The sequence below is a fragment of the Cupressus sempervirens genome, chromosome 6 (assembly GCF_028749045.1).
Source record: "Cupressus sempervirens isolate cs-2001-9-10 chromosome 6, ASM2874904v1, whole genome shotgun sequence".
NCBI classification, from domain to species: Eukaryota; Viridiplantae; Streptophyta; class Pinopsida; order Cupressales; family Cupressaceae; genus Cupressus; species Cupressus sempervirens.
The window spans coordinates 485,703,502-485,713,590 of record NC_143123.1 but is presented as its reverse complement, the minus strand read 5'-3'; positions in this window follow the sequence as shown (position 1 = coordinate 485,713,590).

Sequence of the window (10,089 nt, the reverse complement as noted above, 5' to 3'; positions counted from 1 at the left end):
ACAGATTCTTAATTCCTAATGGTCCCTTCATTTACTAGCAAACTAACTGAGGCGGCTGCCAGGACCCTTCTTCCAATAGCCTTCAAACTTTTTGGTGCCCACAATATTATATTTTCAGTGACTGCAGTGTTTAAAACACTGGCAACATTTATGCTCCATGTGTTGGCTTCACTAACGCCTGAATATTCTATTTAAAAGGATATTCTGGCCACTGTAACAGTTCCCACAAAAAACCCAGCTCTGGGACACACATCATCATTTTGTAGCCACGACACATAAGCGGGTAATCTAGTCATCCGCCGACCCTACCACATCGAACTATCTGCCAACTCAATGACAATAGAGCATCTAGTCTAGCCATATGGATAGCGCCACATTGGACCACCAAAATATGTCAATAATGATAGTGTATTTCCATGTAGACTGACCACTCTGATAGCTCAGCATACCTGCCGTACTACCATACTAGTCCTTGCTATACAACTGTGCCACATCACCAGGAGGGTTATTTTTGTTGACATCAACATTTCACAGGATTAAATTTGACAGCCATCTAACCATCATTTCCAAGCATTTTTAAACTATTGTGATGACTATTTGATCATCAAATTTAAGCTCACAGTTTTTTGCCCAAACCCCTCTCCAGATGCAGTTTTGATTTGACAGTCCAACTTTGGGAGGCCATAACTCGATCATCTAAACTCCAAATCAGGTGCAATTTTTTTGATTTTGGGTAGAATTTCCTAAAAAAATTAGTGGTGGTGTTCTTTTTTGGTTTTGGTGCAATGATCTGCTAGAAATTGCATTTTTTGGTGAGTGTACCTATTCAATCCTGCATTTTGCAAGTTGAAACACTTCATATAGGCTCATTTGGACTCAAAAATAGGTTCTATTTTTTTAAAAGTGCATTATTTTTTGTCCATTTTCCAGATCTATAATCAGACTAAGGGTTGTGTGGACAAAAATCTCACTTTTAGACTTAGGGCCTTTTTTTGCATTATATTGCTTTGATTTCTTTTTAGAATTGTTGTATATTTGAGCTACAATGCTCAGTGTCAGATTTCAGTCTAAAAAGGTAGTTGTAAACAACAAAAATTAGAAGTACACTTTGTACATTTTGACAAGTGGCCTATTATACATGCACTACATATAAAGTGTCCAAAGCATCTTTCTTGGGAGGGTCTTTTGATTAAGTGAAAAGGGGGGGTGTGTATTGTGTTTTTGTGTCTCTCTTTTGTTCTCTTTTCATTTTTTGCATCATGGGTTCACCTAAAGGTCCACTTCTAACTTCACATAATTATTCTACATGGAAAGATATTGCATGGAGTAGATTAATGGAAAAAGGTCTAAGTATTTATGTTGATGGTACAATTTCCAAACCCACTGATGCTACAACACTCATTGATTGGAAAACTAAAGACTAATAGGCTTTAGGAATTATTAGGACTTGTGTAAATAGAGATCTCTTCTTCCACATTTCCAGTTTCAAGGAATCCAAACCTGCATGGGACAAACTTGAAGCATTGTATGGTAAGTGGACAAGGAAAAGGGATTCCAGATTAAGGACAATCTCCTTTTATTGGATCCAAAGAACTTTGACACAATTCAAGATTATATCGACAGAGCCAATGAGTTTAGAGCACTACTTAAAGATTGGGGTAATCCCATGAAGGATGATCGATTGATTCATCACATCCTAAAGAGGGTACCTTCAGAGTATGCTTCCTTTGTTTCAAATTATAATACTCATAGGTTGACCATAGGAAGTGCTTTCCAAAAGCCTACATTTGATGCATTTTCTAAAATGTTGATTTTTGAACAATCTCACTTGATAGATATGAGACTTCTCACATCATTAAAAACCAAAGCATTAGTGGCTAGTGATGAGAACCAATCAAGTCAAACAGGAAAAAGTTCTAGCAACAACAAGAAAAAGCAGTGGAAGCAAAAATCACAATCTAAGACACAACAATCCTCCTCAGAGCAAGGCAATTCTTCTTCCAACAAGAAGGGAAATAATGAAAAGAAGGAAAAACTTTTTTGTGCATATTGTAGGAAGTTGAATCATAATGAGCATCATTGCAAGACTAAGAGAATCAATGAGTTGGAAAACCTATTCAAGAAGAACAAAATTCAAGTGCCAAATGTTTCCAAGGATTCAACTCCAACCACTTCAAAAGGAAAAGGGCAAGCACTTATGGCAACATCAAGTTCTTCATCGGAATGGATTCTTGACTCAGGTGCCTCCTATCATATGGGTTCTTCAAAGGGAGACTTTTCTTCATTGAATCAGTCATAGGTACTACACATCTTTGTGGGAGATGATACAAAAATGGAAGTTGAAGGGAAAGGAAATGTGGAGATGGAAAATGGGGAATTCAAGGAAATTCTCTATGTTCCAAACCTTAGCTCTAATCTCCTCTCAATTTACCAAATCACTCACCTTGGAGATGGCAACAAAGTTGAGTTCCTTCTAGATTCAGTAATGGTGTGAAGTCTCAAAGATGATTCATTGGTTGCAATGGGGAAATCAATCATGACAAGAGGCTTTATTACTTCTCCCACTTTGTGCCTAAGTCTCCTTTACATGCCTTGTTAACTCAATCACATTCACAAACTAGATTATCACATGAGTGGTTTGGAAATCTTGCCTTTCGCTCTCTTTAGCAACTTTTCTCAAAAAGACATGGTCAAAGGTCTACCTAAAATCAACTTTTCTAAGGATGAATGTTCAACATGTTCAGTGGACATGCATCTAGAGGAGAAGTTTGATAAACGGAAGTCTTTAAGACCACGAGTTGTTGTTCAATTGTTTCAAATGGTACTAGCAGGTCCTTTTGCAATGACATCAGTTAGCTAGGGTCGCTACATACTCACTTTCATTGATGAATTTTTACACTACACATGGGTCTACTTTCTTCATCATAAGAATGAAGTGGTTGATAAGCTTCAAGCCTTCAAGAGTCATGCTGAATAGTAATCAAGGAAAGCCATCAAGGTTCTTCGGATGGACAATGGAAATAGATATGTGAACAAAAGACTTAAAGACTTTTACAAACTTGAGGGTATTAATCTTCATAATCCACCAGCATTCAATGTGCACAAGACAAATGTTGCAGCACTGAGGATATGAACTCTTAAGTCCATGGAAAGTTGCATGATCCAAGCCAAGTCTCTTGATCCAAAACTTGAAGTCGAAACTATCAGTAGTGCCAATCACATACTTAACAGGTCTCCTCATAATGCCTTAGATGGTAAGACTCCTTTTGAGGCATGGTGTGGTAGAAAACTAGTTGTGAAACACTTCAAAGTCTTCAATTGTCCAGCATGGGCAAACATATCTTCTAGGGGATGCAAGGCACCACCACCTAGGCCTTGTACTTTCATCAGATATGAAGATGGTGTTAAGGCATATAGACTTATGGATCTTGAGACTCATGTGATCTTTATGGAGAAGGATGTACACTTTGAGGAAAGTTCACCAAGCTTATCCTCTAATCCTCTCCACACTGCATACATTGTGGAAACTTATAGTGACATCAACGATAATGCTTCAACAGATTCAGATATGTGGGGTTCTATCAATAGTTGTAGGAAGAGGTCATGGCATCAGCATAGTCCATAGGCATACATTGTCATAGTGATATGTCCAACACAACAGGGTACACCTTGTCTTCTAGCTCTAGCAACAAGTGATGACTACATAACAAAGATTTTAGGTTTGTTTGTGGAGTCATACATAACAAACTTGGGAGACATCATCGATGATATACATCTTCTCTTTGATGAAGCTGATCCTTCTATAGTTATTGTGAGGGCTCACTCTAACCCTCATATCCATTCTCTACATGATCAATCTTTATAGGTTGATATGATTATGGATCCTAATGTACAATAGTTGCATGAGGTCTCTTTATCATTAGAGGAGATAGATAGTTCTTTGGGATAGTTTCTACATCCATCCTTGCCAGATCTGCATTTGTTCTTTTCAACATTGTTGGAAGGGACAACCATTAGTATCGAGACAGGGATAGTTGAGCAGGTTTCAGAGGCATTGTTAATCATTGGGATTCTTTCTATACACAGGGGAAGCATCTCACTTGTACCTTTTCCATTGTTTCTTCTAAAGGGGAGGAACATTATTCAGCACTCATGGACTAGCTTCTTCCTTGGAGTAGCTATCACTAATCGACACTCTTCATTTGTGGTGGGGGGGGGAACTACCTTGTCTCTCTTCCTCTTCTTTCTTATTGGGGGGGGCATTTTCCTCTTATGCTTCTCATACTTCACTATTGTATGGGGGTCTTGATTACTCCATCCATCCATGCATCTTGATTTTTCATCTCTCTTCTTAGGGGAGGGTTTTTCCCATGAGGTTTTCCCTCTTTCTCCATTTTATGAGAGATTGCATTTCATTATGTACATGGGTACCTAACATGAACTAGTAGTCGAGACCCATTATGCATTTCATCCTAGTTTTCGTAAGCTTAAGGGCATTCCCATAAGATGCACTTAAGGAGGGGTGTTGGTGTAAATAAATATTTACTTATTACATTTTACTTAAGTTTACTTAGGTTAATGCATTATTTTATTATTTATTTAGTGAGACATTTAGGAGTTTGTGTACTTTTATGAGTTGTCATGTTGACAACATAGAAGTAAGCAACTATAATTCAGCACATGGTGTCTATAACACTGGAGTTTACATAATTAACTAAGTTGTCATGTAGACAACATAGTTATTCAAACTCCTAATTTAGCACATGGTGTCTACAACGTTATTGTTTGCTACACCTTTGTAGGCTTATCCTCTCATCATCGCACTTACTCCTATGCTTAATGGAGGATAACCCACTTCTGGTGGACATGTGCCTAGTTGTATGACTTATCATGTTGCTGATTCCTATGCATTCTAGAAGCATTCCAAAGGCCTTTATATACAAACACTCCTAGTGTACTTGGACATTGAATCAAATACATATTGATATTCTGATCATACTCTTTCTGGTTTACTATTGTGCTTGTGCTTGAGTTCTTTGATCTTGGGTGAATTTTTCCCTAAGGAAAATTCTTACAGTCTTCAAGTTCTTCATTACATGAAGCATCACCTTTTTCTACAAACTCATCAATTCTCACGTCTGCAGTTTCCACAACTTTGTTAGTGTTAGAATTTAAACACTTATAAGCTTTGCATTTTGTGGAATAACCTAAGAATATGTCTTCATCACTTTTTGCATCAAGTTTTCCATCTTTGTTATCTTTCAATATATAACATCTACTTCCAAATATTTTGAAATATTTAACATTGGAAGCATAACAATACCATAGTTCAGAAGGTGTAGCATCTGTACCTTTCTTGATTTGAACTCTATTTAGGGTATAGACAATAGTGCTAACTGTTTCTCTCCAATATTTTTGTGATATGCCTTTTTCCATGATTAGTGTTCTAGCACAGTATATAATTGACATGTTCCTTCTTTCAGCTATCCCATTCTAAGGAGGGGTCCTTAGTGTTGACATCTATCTTTTGATTCCTCTAGCATTGAATAATTTGTCAAACTCATGTGAAATGAATTCACCACCTCTATCAGATCTCAAACACTTCAAACACTTCCCTATTTCTTTTTCAACTCTAGCTAAATTCTGCTTGAATTACTAAAAGGCATCATATTTAACTTTAAGAAATATTACAGTCATCATTTTAGAGTATTCATCCACAAATAGAATAAAATATTGATCTCCACAGTAACTTTTAACACCAATGGGTCCACATAGATTAGTATGAACCAATTCCAAAATATCACTGGCAGTACATGCTTTAATCTTAAATCTAGACTTGGTTATCTTTCCTAATTGACATTGTTTACACATAGCATTGTTAGGCTTATTATTTTAGACAATCCTCTTACTTTCTTCATCTTACTGATATTCACCAAATTGTCAAAATTCACATGACATAATCTTTTGTTGTGATATTACTATCGGGATTTAACTGTGTGATTTTTAGTCAAACTCATTGACCCATGTTTCATGAGTAGTGATTCAACATGAATCCATCTCTCATGAGAATAAATGGAACACTTAGCACTCATTAGATCTAGGTGATTCTCACAAGGATGAAGCATCAGGAATTCCAAGGAGGTCACCCATCCTAGTACTACTCCAGCCTGAGCGTGCTTAACTGTGGAGTCTCCTCCATGGTTAAACCCAAATCTTGCAACCCCATTTGAAAAACCTTCACCAATTGTTGTTCGTTATGAACCATCATTATAAATCCCCTTAAGCTCATCAATTTTTAATTAGGAGATAATTTCCACAACAAGTCAAATTGTGATATTGCTATTAGGATTTAACTATGTGATTTTGAGTCAAAATCATTGACCCATGTTTTATGAGTAGTGATTAAACATGAGTCCATCTCTCATGATAATAAATAGAACACTTAGCACTCATTGGATCAAGGTGATGTTCACAGGGGTGAAGTACTGGGACTTCCCAGGAAGTCACTCATCCTAGTACAACTCTAGCCTGAGTGTGCTTAACTATGGAGTTCCCTCCATGGTTAAACCCAAAGCTTGCAACCCCATTTGCAAAACCTTCACTAAGTTTTTTTCCTTATGAACCATTCATTAGAAAGCCCCTTAAGCTCATCAATTGATAAGTAGGAGATAATTTTCACAACAGGTCAAATTGTGATATTGCTATCAGGATTTAACTATGTGATTTTGAGTCAAACTCATTGACCCATGTTTCATGAGTAGTGATTCAACATAAATCCATCTCTCATGAGAATAAATGGCACACATAGAACTCATTGGATCTAGGTGATGCTCACAAGGGTGAAGCGCTGAGACTTCCCGAGAGGTCACCCATCCAAGTACTACTCCAGCTTGAGCGTGCTTAACTACGGAGTTTACTTCATGGTTAAACCCAAAGCTTGCAACCCCATTTGCAAAACCTCCATCAAGTGTTTTTCCTTATGAATCATTCATTAGAAAACCCCTTAAGCTCATCAATTGATAAGTAGGAGATAATTTCCATAGCAAGTCAAATTGTGATAATGCTATCAGGATTTAATTGTGTGATTTTGAGTCAAACTCATTGACCCATGTTTCATGAGTAGTGATTAAATATGAATACATCTCTCATGAGAATAAATGGAACACTTAGCACTCATTGGATCTAGGTGATGCTCATAGGGGTGAAGCACTGGGACTTCCTGGGAGGTCACCCATCCTAGTACTACTCCAACCTTAGCGCGCTTAACTATGGAGTTTCCTCCATGGTTAAACCAAAATCTTGCAACCCCATTTGCAAAACCTTCACCAAGTGTTGTACCTTATGAACCATTCATTAGAAAGCCTTTTAAGCTCATTAATTGATAAGTCCTGGTGCTTCACCCCTGTGAGCATCACCTAGATCCAATGAGTGCTAATTGTTCCATTTATTCTCATGAGAGACGGATATATGTTGAATCACTACTCATGAAACATGGGTCAATGAGTTTGACTCAAAATCACATAGTTAAATCTTGATAGCAATATCACAATTTGACTTGTTGTGGAAATTATCTCCTACTTATCAATTGATGAGCTTAAGGGGATTTCTAATTAATGGTTCATAAGGCACAACACTTGTGGAGGTTTTTTAAATGAGGTTGCAAGCTTTGGGTTTAACCATGGAGGAAACTTCATAGCTAAGCATGCTCAGGCTAAAGTAGTACTGGGATGGGTGACCTCCCGGGAAGTCCCTATGCTTCACCCCTATGAGCATCACCTAAATCCAATGAGTGCTACATGTTCCATTTATTCTCATGAGAGATGGATTCATGTTGAATCACTACTCATAAAACATGGGTCAATGAGTTTGAATCAAAATCACACAGTTAAATCCTGATAGCAATATCATAATTTGACTTGTTGTGGAAATTATCTCCTACTTATAAATAATCTTTTGTGCCATTACCAAACTCTTGTTGTGCAAACATACGTGTCTCTTCTAATAGGTCTAGATAGAATAGGTTACCTCTTGTCTTATCACCAATTCCAATTAGCTTACCATCACCATCATGTATCTTGGCCTTCATGTTGTGAAATTTAACTCTATAAGCTAATTTGTTCAATTGTGAAACACTCAACAATTTGTAGTTAAGTCCTTCAACCTAGTAAACATTTTCACATGTTATCTTGTTAATCAGTTGAATAGTGCCTTTACCTTTTATGACACATGGGATATCATTACCAAATTTAACACATCCACCATTATATGGACCAATAACTTAAAAATTATCTTTATCACCAGTCATATGATTGGAACATCCACTATCAACTATCCATCTATCACTTTTGTTCACATAAGAAATTAATACAATTTTCTCATCTTTATCGAACTCTTCTTTCATGGCAACATAGACAACTTCAATTATTCTCAGATTCATTATCAACCTTTTCTTCAATAAATAACAAGATTTCTTACATTTGTCATCATTTCTTCTTTTATAGTCTTTGTCATCTCTTCTTCCTTTGTACTTGCTTTCCTTCTTTTCATCCTTATCTTCTCTGTCAAGATATCTAGCAACAATATGACCAATTTTGTTGCATGAAAAAAAAAGATAGGTAATTTACCTTTGCATATACTTCTTCCTCTTCTAAACCTTTTTGCAACGAGGGCTTCAAGTTCATCAATCTCATCATCAGAGCTATCAATTTCACCCTTAAAATTTTTTCCTTTCTTCTTAGTAAAAATTAATTATGATTTGAAAGCAGATTCAATAGTAGCAAGTGTGTCGTTATCAAAATTATACATCTCAAAAGTAGCAAGTCTACCAACTACACCTTCTAAGGTAAAATTGTTACCTAGTGTGCACCTTAGTTCTTGAATTGTAGAGACTATAATGGCATAGATACGGAGCAGAGTCCTCAATACCTTGCTTATCACTATTTCATCTTCAATTGTTCCATTTGCTACATGAATAGAATTAAAAATCTCTTTAACTCTTGTGCCATATTGTATTATGTTCTCACCTTCCATCATTCTCATGTCATCAAATTTTCCTCTCAAACTTTTTATTTTGGCTCGTAGTACATTGTCATCACCTCCATATATGATCTTCAGTCTATCCCACATCTTTTTTGCAATATTGCAGTCCTTTAGGTCATCAAACTCGACATAGCTTAGGGTTGAGGCAATCTCCAACATTGCTTGGTTGTGATCTAACTCATGTCTCAATTCTTTAGCAATTAGAGGAGTAGTTGTTACCTCTACATATTCATTGCTCATAAAATTGATGGCAGTGTCACTAATATTGGATATGTGCACCTTCATCAGGGTTTTTCATGCAGGAAAATTCTCCTATGTCATGATCTTTAGCTTTAAGTGCCTTCAAAATTTTCTTTTTAAGAACTTAGATTTGATACTAATTGTTAGAAATTTTTAGAATAAATGAAGGGGGGGTGAATTAGTTACTCACAGTCTATATGTACCGCTTGAACTATTAAATATTAAACACATCAATGTTTAGTTGATCCTACTTAACTTGATATTGCTCGATCTTTACTGTAAAACTATCATAAACTAAACTTGCATTGCATAATGAAAAACATCATCACATGTAAAACATTCATAAGATATTCATCACAGTTTGACACTAGGATTTTATGTGGAAACCCAATTTTGGAAAAACCACCAACAACATGTCACTCTTTTTTAGTCTTTCGAAGTGAGCTCTTTTAGGAGCCAACCTTGTTAAAGGTTTACAATACACACTGTTAAATGTGACCTGGTTAGAGGATTTAATCACCCTATTAGGAGTGGCCTTGTAAGAGGACTTTGATAATTCCATTTACAATGTCACCTATTTAAAGGATTTACATAGACTATTAAGTCTCCAATGACTATTAGGTCAACCTCTGTTAAAAGGATTTTAATACAAAATGTTTATAATGATAAGAAAGAAAATAGTAGGTTTTGATCTGTGTGATTACAACTAACTTTTGCTAGTTCAAATCTATGTTCAGCCCTTATGTTGGTTCACTAATAAATCTTTCATTGTCATCTTTGATCTTGATTTTCTTGGACACCCTTCAAGCA